The following is a 12,021-nucleotide window of genomic DNA, read 5'->3' on the forward strand; positions in this document are numbered from 1 at the left end:
GTTTTGACTTTTCTTTTTTTCTTTGAATGAGTGGGCAGTACATGTGGGATCAGAGGGCGGCTAGAATTTTGCTCACTTTTGGTTCAAATATTACCATTTAATCAGTCGTGTGAATGTGAATTCTACAAATAAACTTCTTATTCACACTATAAATTTGTAGTGTAATATTGAGAGTTAATCAAATGCAACTTGCCACTTATTGCATCTAATTTGGTAGATTTAGGACTAGTTTGGTTCCTTGGCTGCACTTCGGTTTAGATTTAGAACTCTTCTAATGTCTAATCATCCAGTTCTTAAATCACTAAATTAATCTCAACTCAAAATTTATTTACATATAGGACCCACAACCTATTTCAACTCAACATAAATACATCTAAACACATTCAAACTCATCTTAGGTGGACCACATAAAACCCACTCCACCATTTTAACTCACTACTATTCATAGAGAACTCATCTCAACTCAACATCTAAACACAACATTAAACTTAACTCCATGATAATGCTCATACAAAAATTGTAGATCTTATTATTTTTCTTCTATTTTGCATAGATTTTAATGTAATGTATTGGAAAATGGAAAAAATAGATTAAAAAGTCACTTCCTATTCTATTTCATGTAGTGATAAATTTATCACAAGAAAATATAAATTAAGGTTGTTTATTGAGATGCTAAATACATAAATATTGCGAGAATTTATAAAACCAGCTAGTAAAAAAAAATATTCGTATTTTGACCTTTTTTATAATAATAATACCGAGTCCCATAATAAATTTCGTGTTTACATACCAACTTGTAAGCGATAAAATTATATTACAATGGATGTCAAATAAGAGATTATCTAACCAAGTGAACTTATGAACTTATGCTTAGAATCATTGAGGTTATATTTTCACCTCATTTGCCTTGTGTACTAAAAGATTTTTAGTCTTAACTTTTTTTTTTAATCAAGATTGGTCTTAAACCAAATAAACTCAAGTGGGACAAATAGAAAATGAGAGCATAGTTTTCAAAAATTACCCATTTATCTTATTTCTTTTCCTATTTATTGGTGTTAGATTCTAATTTTAAAGCACAATAAAATAAAATTGAGTAAAAAATAATAAATTTTATCAATTAAGGAAAAGATGATAGATGTGATGTGTGTGATAATTAAGGGTAAGAGTCCAACCCTCATCCCCACTTTACATCAATGGACCCATTTCTTTCTCCTTTAGATTTGGAAAAGACAGCTTCGTGATGACCATCACGTCAACCCACCACAACCACAGTCCAAGAGTGCTTCCTTCTCCACCTTCCATTTGTTTTTTTATAATAATTTATTATTTCTTCATTTCATTCGTAATCACACGTGGCACACATGCATTGGCTTCTATTTACACCTCCCTCCACTCATACATTGCAACCCTTTACAGCCAGGATGGAAGAGTGGGAATCTCCAAGAATCTCCATGAGATTCTTTCCCATAAGCACATTAAAATAAACTTCGAGACGGCTTTTAAAAATAGAGTATTTGGATGCTAAAAAAAAATTATCAGGTCAATGATATCATCAATCTATTTGTAGCATTGAATGGATGGTGACCATACAAGTTTTCACTAAATATATATATATATATATATATTTGAAAGAGAAATGATATTTTGTAGTTATAGATTAGTGTGCAAGTATAGATCAGTGCATAAGTACTATTTTTTTAAAAAAATAAGTAAATATAACATTAGAGGGTTTATGATTTTTGATTAGAAAAAAATTAATTTAAGCTTATTTTATGGATTGATTATATTTTTTTCCCAGATGCACAATAAAAAAAAGCTAAAATTACACTGAGTCAATTCCACGTGTGCAAGTGGAAAAAAGGTGATAGTGCAAAGAAGGAGAATGTAATTAACCCCTATCTTATCATAATGAGAAATTAAGTGCAGTTTTGTCTTTGCAATCAATTTATTAACATGGAGTTTGACAAATATATATATATATATATATTATAAAAGAGTAATGTTACATATAGTTGTATAGTGTGCAAGCGTTGTACAATCGTTTTGAAAAAGAGGAGTCTAATATTAAAAAATTTAATTTTTTTTTCATGTATTCTCGTATTTATTTATTTTTTAAAATGACTATACGATACTTATGCACTCATGACTGTAACTATCATTTAATATATAAAATTTATGATATTTCGGAGTAATATATATATATAAAAAAAATTATGGAAGTTGGGCAACCAAAGTGGCCCACTGAAAATTGCTTAGGGGCAGGGTATTTAGGTGACGTTTCTGCTTAAAAAGTTCCAAAAGCCTCTTTTAAAAAACTTGGTGAGTAAATTACTTTAAATCATGAACTTTCTTCCTTGGTAGGTTTTCATTTCTTTTTTTTCATTTCTATAAAATTTTGGCTGTTGGTGTACATGGAATCTAGAATATCTATAGTTATACAAAATATTTTATAAATATTTTTTTATGCTATTTGATGTGATAAACTATTACATCGATTATTAACGCACTAAAAATTGACTCACACCCATTTTCCACTAAAGGAAGCCACTCGAAGCAGGGTTAAAACCCTATTTATTAAAGCTTTAGATCCCCCTCAGTTAACACCTCCCCCATATAAACTGTATCAATGCCAAGTCAACAGATAGCAGTATGGAGTTAAGCTTACATCACTTAAAAAGAAAACAAGCAGCAGCTTAAGAATTCCTCTCTTCTTCTTCTTCTTCTTCTTCTTCTTCTATCTCATGTTTCTGTCCTTTTGTTTCTTTTTCCTGTTCCTCATCTTTTTAATTGCATCAAAAGTCTTTAATGGGGGAAAGACAGTGGACGGAGTGTCTCCCCCACATCATGGTATTATTGCAAACTAGCATGACGTATGGTGAATATTATTGATGATAATGGTTGGGTATTGTCCAGTAGTAAATGCAATCTCCTTTAATGTGGGTCTTCAATTATTATTTAAAAAAAAAAAAGTATTTATCATGAAATTCTTTTGCTTTTTAGAAGTAAAAAGCATGGAATATTCTTTGTATTCATGACCTTTGACTTCTTAGCACTATCATTAGGTTTTTAGTGTGATTAATTATGTTTTGGGTTCGCTTGACCCGGACTTGAAGGAACGTCTGCGCGCGACTTTCTCTATTTTTGTGGCCATCAAGATCCCTCCTTTTAGATGTACTAATCTTGTTGCGTAGAAGAAAAAACGATTAGTCTTTAGTTATTATTCGACTTTATCTATTTGAAGAGAAATATTTTAATCATAAAAAAATTATATAAAAGTGATCTCACAAAATGACGTGGCTTGATATAATACGTCAGATTATAAAGTTACAATAGATCTAACATATTACAAGAAGTCATGTCAATTTGTGAATTTATTTATATATATATATATATAATTCCTTTGTTTTTATAGTAATTCTCTTTGACAAAAAACCAATTGAGGACTCTCGTTCTTAAGGTTGGCTTGACATCTTGTAGCACTGAAGTTACCCATAAGAGGACAATGGTCACTAGTTTGCATAAAATGAGAGAGATAAGACATATGACGCGATTCACTGATAGTACACGTGTCATGGACGTAACAAGAAGCTATTCAGCACACGAAGGCATAAAAAACATCCACCCATGTATGATATACCTAATCCATAAAGTAGACATGAATGAAGTGCAAACGTGCAAAATACAAGAGCCTCAAAAAACAAGTGGCAAATGAATGTCATTAGTGGATGTGATACAGTAACTGCATTTCTCTAAGGTAATATAAGGTTCTGTGAGTGAATGTAATTCTCATCATTGCGTCATTGTAATCATCTACCTCCAACTTGTTCTGTTTTTGTCAAAGATCATATGTGACCGACCAAAACTAGCTTCCTCCTACAGTCGACCCCAATTTATGACCAAAATGGCGGCTGCAACACTAATCCTAAACATATTTGAAAGTGACACACCATAAAATGAAGCTTAAGTACCCTCTGCCTTGTTTTAAATCTTCCTCAAGCTGTAAATTAAGGGTGCCTTGTTACAGATTTAGGTTACGTTTGGATGTTGAAATGAATTGATCAGTTGAGTTGTAAATAGTAGTATCTTGTAGATCCCATTAAGATGGGTAAACTTTATTAGATTGAGATGAATTTAACTTTTTAAGTTGAAATGTATGAGCTAAGTTGAGATGAATTTAACTTTTTTATGAGAAGTTAAAAAAATAATAGGTCTCATCAATGATTGATTTGAGATGAGTTGAGATTGGTTGATCCATCAATGATTGATTCGAGATGAGTTGAGATTGGTTCAACAACCAAACACAACTCTTATTTATGGGAAATGCCTTGTTCAACCATGTGACCGACACTGATCAAGACAAGCTTGTTGACATGGTAGTATAGGCTGCCTGCCCTATCTGAGCTTAGACTTCGTTTGGATATTAAAAATATCTCAAATGATCCGTGAATAATTTATAAATAGTAGTAAATAGTTTGTAAATAATAGTGAAGTAGTCTAAGAATAGTTGAGAATAGTTGAAGCCTTAAAGACTTGGCGTGAGAGATATATATAAAGTGGATCCTATATTTGTTTATTTCACTTTGTATCTGTCTTTTGTCAATCTCCCTCTCACTCTAGAGCTTAGAATTCAGGTAAAAACTCTAGAAAATCTAAACTCGTCATAAGCTGTTCTGAGCCAGATTGCTTGATCATCATCCTCCTGCATGTTGTATGCATCGGATATGACAACAATCCAGCACAGATGTTATGACTGCCCCAGCCACCACCCATCGCTTCCACATTAATGCAAACTCAGCCTTTGATTCTTCCGTGACAGTATCCCTTGAAATCCATCTCTGTTGTGTATGCTAGTCTAGAAAATGGTATATGCCTCGAGCTTTATGAACTTATGTGCAATATCAACAGGATATATTAAGATCAATGTGGTACAATTGGCTGCAGCCCTAGAAATAGAATTGGCAGATGCACAGAAAATGATCCTCTTCAAAGTTTCCACTTCTTAACATGATTCTGTAGCGATCCTGTGTTTTTTACTTCGAAGAGACTAAATCAAGACTCAGTAATTGTTATCTGTGTCGAAAATGAAGACCAGAAAACACCAGCTCCGAGTTCCATTGTTGAACACATATTGGTTGGCTTCTGTAAAATAAAGAAAGAAAGATAAATCACAGAGGAGATATTGAGTTGTTTATCATATTCCAGCTCACCGTTTACTTCTATTTGATTGGTGGCCTTCGTCTATATTTGAATCTTCATGATCCAAGCATTAAGAGCTTGAAATTCCAACAATCTTGAGTTCCATTGTTGGACACATGCAGATATGTGAGCTTCTCTATCAACAGCCAAGATTGGATAAACTCTAGCAGTGATGCAAGCCTCCCCATCCCCACCGGCTGCCAAAGCTCTCAAAATCAATCTTATTAAGAAGATAAAATCCACACATAGACAGAAAAAAGTTCTAGATAAATTGATCCAAAATCTTATATCTACATTTCTATAAAGAATAAAGATTATTTAACACGAAAGAGAAATGGAAACTTCTTCCACCTTTATCTCCTAAGCAATTCGCCAAACCATAGAGCTTATGAGGTACTCTAGATAAGTCTATTCGAAACGTGACAGATCTATACCATCTTTCTAGCACTAAACTCAATACAACTTGTTTAGTGAGAGTACAAAATAAGATAACCAAAGAGACAAAAGGGCATTCCTGCCCTGTAATGAACCTCGTAAAAAACCAATTAGAACCAAAATGAAAACTATTCTGCCCTGCTTTGATCACTACACATGAGCACAGCTCACTTGTCCTGCCGGCCTACTAAATATGCAAAAGAAGACTGCAGTTTGTTCTGATAAATCTTTATAAGCCAAAACCCACAGACCAAGTAGCCGTCTAACGGATTCCCAATTCGTCTCATCTTAGCACTGTCATAAAATGTATTGGAAGCGTAAAAGAATTGGAGTCAGTAGGGGATTATGAAGTGATTGCAGCCCTTGTACATGCCATTCTCATAGAGCAGTTGGTCAGAAGTATTCTTGGTACTACCAAGTTTTGAACTTGACGGCTCTTGAGGTCATCTTCAGTGCACAAATGGAAGGTTTTTCCCAGGAAGGAATGTAGTTGAACCATGCCAGCAACCATTGATGTCGCACGGCTCTGAAGGATTAAGGGCTAGTCAAGATGAACCCAATGAACAAGATCATTTGATATTGAATGAACTCATATAATATATATAATTGGCCCTGCAGTTAAATGAAGAGATATTAGAGTATCATAATTTTTAAATTGTTGCCCACAATCCTGAAGCTTCAAATTTGAGTGGTAATTCACCTTGTTTTTCACTGAAAATTCGTTTGCCATACTTCAAATAGACCATAAACCTAACAACCCACCAAAAGAAGAGTCCTTTCACCCTTCAAGGAAACGTTTCTAAGTGCCAATATAAAGTACATTTTCCAATTGGTCATATCAACAAGCATTTTATATGGAAATCAACACTTGTTCGATCTAGCAGAAGATATCGTTCCAAAGCTTTTATTTGGCGGGCCTTGATGCTATTTTATGACCAAGTTTGTGAGTATCTGACTGAAACTACCCTGGATGTTCTGGTGACTGAAACATGAATCTAGCAAGGTGCTGAGAAAGTAGAAAGAAAAAAAAAGACAAATAGTTCAGCATAACAAAAAGAAATTGCGGAAAACATACCATTCGGATCTTTGTGTCAACTGTAGCCGTTTTCTACTTACAACATGTCAAATTAGAGGAACAAAGGACAAAGTCAACATGAATAAAATTGAAAGAACAAGAAAAGCCTATGGAGCGAATAGAGATAAGTCTGAAGCAAAAAGAAGGATATGCAGGCATGGCGTTCATTCAGCATTTGGGAGGTTGAAAGTGGTAGGCAGTACTGTAACTCAAAACGCATGAAGCTACAGCCCAAAGAACACATATATCCATCAGGTTCGAAGCTCAGTGATGGCTGTTAGCTTCACTTGGGCATGCCTCAGAATGAATGAAGTTTTTTCTAAGGAGAAATTGATCTACGTTTTGTTCTATTAATTTGTTTTGCATTTTTATTACTGAAAGGAGATTAATAAATACTTTCTATATCCAACTTGCATTTAGAATTTTAGACAATAAAAAGCTCCAGTATTTAGAGTATTCCAAATGCAACTATAAACCAGAGTCACGAGGGGATGAGTCATTCCATGGCATTTCACATTGCATCTGAATTCAAGGGTTGGTCATTTAAAAATGAAGGCCACATACCAATAATTAGAAAGATAATCCAGCAAAACCCAAAATGCTTACTTAACACACCCAATTAAGTAACCCAAACTAATAGAGAACTCAAATGGGGATCAGAATACCAAATATTTGATTTCCAGAAGCCCCATCTTTTAATCATTTTCAGATGTATCCTAAGATGATAAACATCAGAAAGTAATACCTGCACCTACCTTTTGCACACCTTTATACAATCAATCAAAACCGTCTCTTGCACTGGGTTTTTCAACTTTAGAGTACTCTTATTACTTAATTATTACTTCCATGTTATTTTTCATTGCGGAAAAATGACATGGGTATTTTCAGATACATGATACATTATAAGGTCGAGTCCACCCTTTTATTCCAATACAATCAGGATGGGTAGACAAGCGACAAAGGGTTTCATAAAAACGGAGGAAACAACTTAAAATGAAGTAAAAACCAGCCCAAAACCTGCATCCCTGCACTGGAGCTTGCAAGTACATGCATGCCCCATGAAAGCAGTCATATTTAGCTGGAATTTTCACCCACGAAATGTTTGATGTTCTGCATCAACTCATTTGCTGCTTCGGAATTAGGATCAATAGTGAAGAAACCGTGTTGTTTTCCTTCAAACTCAACGTACTTCATATTCTTTCCCCAGCATTTTAGCCTCCTTGCATAACCCTCATCTCTGTCTTTCAGCAAATCATTCCCTCCAACTGCCACTAGAATGGGATCAAAGTCCATTAGTTCAAGATTGCAGCTTTGTGGTCCAAATGGGTTTACAAATGGGTGATCGGTAGTGTCTCCAGTTGGTATAGATAGCCCCTAAAACCTGTCGATGAGCTCCAAATTCAGAAAGGCTTCCTTTGGTCCTTTAGCCTCGGACTTTGTCCTAATTGTCCCCCAAAAAAATAGTGCTAGCAGGACAAAACCTCTCAATTGTATGGGTGACAACTCTGGCGATCCCGCTCCGAGTCGAATAGCCAAATTATGAGCAATGTTCTCACCTGCCGAGTCACCGGAAATGAATACGCGGCCGAAATCCGCCACGTCACTCAGCCATGTGTCTGGTTCCTCGGACACGGCTTGGGCTTGGAGCCACTTCACAGACATATAACCATCCTCAATGGCAGTCGGGAGCCGGGTCTCCAGAGCCAGCCGATAGTCCGCAGAGACGACCAAGGCTTGGAGCTCCAAAGCCAGGCGCAGACAATAGTTCCGACAATTGGGCCACGAGCGTGACCCAATGCAAAATCCGCCACCGTGGATATAGTAAAATATGGGGAGCTTGGAACCGGAGTTGGGAGAGAAGGAGCTAGCCGCCAGCGCCGTCTTGTATAGCAGGAGCTGAAGGTTGTTGACAGCATTGAAAACCACATCTTTCCATAAGACGGAATCGTCGCCGACGACGGGGATGTGTAAACTTGGTTTGGAAGAGCAAACGATGGAACCATCGCTACATATAATGTACTTGAAGGACACCTCTGCATTCGTCAACTACGTAGGGAAGATTGGACATTTATCTCTTTCTCTCGAGCTCAGTGGAGAGAAGTGAACGAGAAGTGTAAAGAAGAGGAAGGATAAAAATGAAAGGAAGAGAGGAAGAGTTTAAGGTTTGGTGGCATTGGGGTGTTAAGTGGAGGAAGGGGAAGAGTTCAAAAGAGTTGGTTGGCATTCGGTTTGGTCCATATTGCATGGCATCTTCTTTTAGTTCTTTTGTCTGTGTTTGGAAGAAAAGTTTGTGTTTAGGTCCAAAGAGCAAAAAATGAAAAAATTATACTTTTGCGTGTGAAAGACACACATTCACTGATTTTATTTAAGAGAATTCAACATAAAACTCCTCTTACAAATAAAGTTTTAGCACGTCAGTAGTGTAAAAGATAAAACATAAACAAACTTATGGATCAAATCTGACCTGCATTGTATGACAAGATATTACAAATATATAGAGGATGTGCAACACTGCTAGCATTAGAAATATGGCAAACGTCTAGCCTAGGATCACGCACAGGATCACGCACAGAATATATACACAAGAGAAGAATTACAGGGATGTTATAAAACATGTTTGCAGCCTCTATCACAACAACGGTTAAGACCGAGAATCACGTTGCCCGCTGTCATTGGAAATTTCCTTAATACACCCCTTCAAGCACAATGTAGAGGGACAAACGTTGAGCTTGTTCCGTAAGAGTGAAAACCGTGTAGAGACCAGTGGTTTAGTTAGCCCATCAGCTAGTTGGTCTTTGTTGAAAATGAACTTGACTTCAAGAGATTTTTGTTGAACTTTTTCCCTGACAAAGTGATAGTCAATTTCGACGTGCTTGGTGCAAGTATGGAAGACGGGATTGGCGATGAGATAAGTAGCACCAATGTTGTCGCACCATAAAACCGGACGTTGAGGTAGAAAAATACCGAGCTCTCGTAGTAGAGATTGCAACCAAAGTGATTCCGCCGTAGCATGGGCAACAACACGATATTCTGCTTCGGTGCTAGATCGAGCCACCGTTGGCTGCTTTTTGGAACTCCAAGATATCATATTACGCCTCAAAAATATGCAGAATCCGAAGGTGGATTTGCGATCGTTGGGACACCCCGCCCAATCGGCATCTGAGTAGATAGATAATTGGTTGCAAAGGCTCGGACGAAGAAGTAAACCAAAGTCAACAGTAAATTTGAGATACCTCAGAATTCATTTTATCGTTGTCCAGTGAGCTTCGGTTGGTTTGTGCATGAATTGACATGTTTTATTCACTGTAAAAGAAATGTCTGGATGGGTGAGGGAGAGATACTGTAATGCACCAACTACACTTTGATAGAGGGAAGGATCGGTGCACAGAGAGCCAGAAAACATAGAGAGTTGCTGTGAAGAGGACATAGGTGAAGACACAAGCTTGGCTTCATGCATGTTTGTGCGGTGGAGTAAATTGGTGATGTATCGACTTTGAGACAAAAGCAAACCATCGGCAATGGGCAGAGCTTCTATGCCCAGAAAATAACTCAAGCCTCCAAGGTCCTTCACTGCAAATTCACGGCTAAGAGAAGTGATGAGGCTGGTAATTGCAGAATCACTAGAGCCAGTGATGAGTATGTCATCTACGTAGACCAAGACCAAAGTAGTGACTGAGCCATGATGAGAAATAAATAAGGAATTGTCCGAGGCAGAGTTATGAAAGTCAAGTGTGCATAGATGGTCATGAAGTCGAGAATACCAGGCCTTAGGGCTTGCTTCAGCCCATAGAGAGCTTTATATAGGCGGCACACATGTTGGGGAAAGCTTGGATGAACATAGCCGAGAGGTTGGCTCATGTAGACTTCTTCGGATAAGGTCCTATGGAGAAATGCATTTTGGATATCGATTTGTCGAACTGACCAGTGATTAGAAACATCAATGCTAAGGACCAACCTGATTGTTGTGGGTTTAACCACTGGGCTGAAGGTGTCGATAAAGTCAATGCCCTGTTGTTGGTGATACCCCTTGGTGACTAATCGGGCTTTTCGCCGTTCAAGAGTCCCATCGGACTTGTGTTTTGATTTGAAAATCCACATGGAACCAACTATATTCATACCAGGTTGCACGGGTACTAAAGACCAGGTGCCTTGCTTCATGAGAGCTGAGAACTCATCATCCATGGCTGCACGCCACTCACTGTGTTTGGAGGCCTCAGAGTAACATGTAGGTGCTTCTGGGACAGAGCAAGTGGTGAGAAAAGTTCTAGGGAGAGGATACCTTATAGTGCCATCATTGAAGGTTTTGGTTTTGACAATGTGATTCTGAGCGCGAGTTGTCATTGGATGGGAACGAATCACCTGGAACTCTTCAGCAACAACATTAACAGGTGGCATAAGTGAGTCGGTGGAAGAGGCAGGGGAGTTGGGTGAATTTTCGTGGGATGTAGAGTTGAGCCCAGGCATATTTTCGTGGGAGTTGGATGCAGTTTCGTGGAATGCAGGCACAACAGATGGTTGAAGGGAAGATGTAAAGGACGACGTGTCTGGGGAAAGGTACGCAGTATGAGGGTCAAGATTTGTGGATGACACGGGAGGGATTGTATTGGTATCGTTGGGAGGAAAAATGAGAGGCAGGGAGATTGTTTCAGTAGGAGTGATGGAAGGAAGTGGATGTTGAGTAGTATGTGTTTGAAATGGGAGGGAAAATTCATCAAATATTACGTGTTGAGACACAAAGATGCGGCCAGAACTGAGGTCAAGGCATTTATAACCACGATGAAGATTACTATAGCCAAGAAAAACACAGTGTTTTGATCGAAAATCAAGTTTATGTTTGTTAAAAGGATGAAGAAATGGAAAACAAGTACACCCAAAAATTTTGATGAAAGAAAAGTCAGGTGTTTGTTTATTTAATTTTTTATGAGGAGAAATTCCAAAATGGGAGGTGGGAAGACGATTAATTAGATAGGTTGCAGTGAGAAATGCATCATCCCAGTAGGAGTGAGGAACACTACTATGAGAGAGGAGGGAAAGGCCAGTTTCAACAATATGGTGATGTTTCCGTTCGACGGAGCCATTTTGTTTGGAAGTGTGAGGACAAGTGACCCGATGTTGAATACCGACGTTGGCAAAAAAATTATGTAAAGATCGAAATTCACCGCCCCAGTTCGTCTGGACAGATTTAATTTGGCAATTAAATTGACGTTCCACAAGTTTTTGAAAAGAGATAAAAACTTTCATGACATCGGATTTCTGAGAGATGGGAAAAAGCCATGTAAACTTGCTGAAATGATCAACAAAAGATACATAATATT

General features: G+C 37.3%; 1 pseudogene; it reads right to left on the reverse strand.

The window, feature by feature from the left end:
• Positions 1-5,467: 5,467 nt before the first annotated feature.
• LOC121243332 lies at positions 5,468-8,929 on the reverse strand (annotated as a pseudogene).
• Positions 8,930-12,021: the final 3,092 nt, after the last annotated feature.

Source organism: Juglans microcarpa x Juglans regia, chromosome 8D (assembly GCF_004785595.1).
Source record: "Juglans microcarpa x Juglans regia isolate MS1-56 chromosome 8D, Jm3101_v1.0, whole genome shotgun sequence".
In the NCBI taxonomy this organism is placed as follows: Eukaryota; Viridiplantae; Streptophyta; class Magnoliopsida; order Fagales; family Juglandaceae; genus Juglans; species Juglans microcarpa x Juglans regia.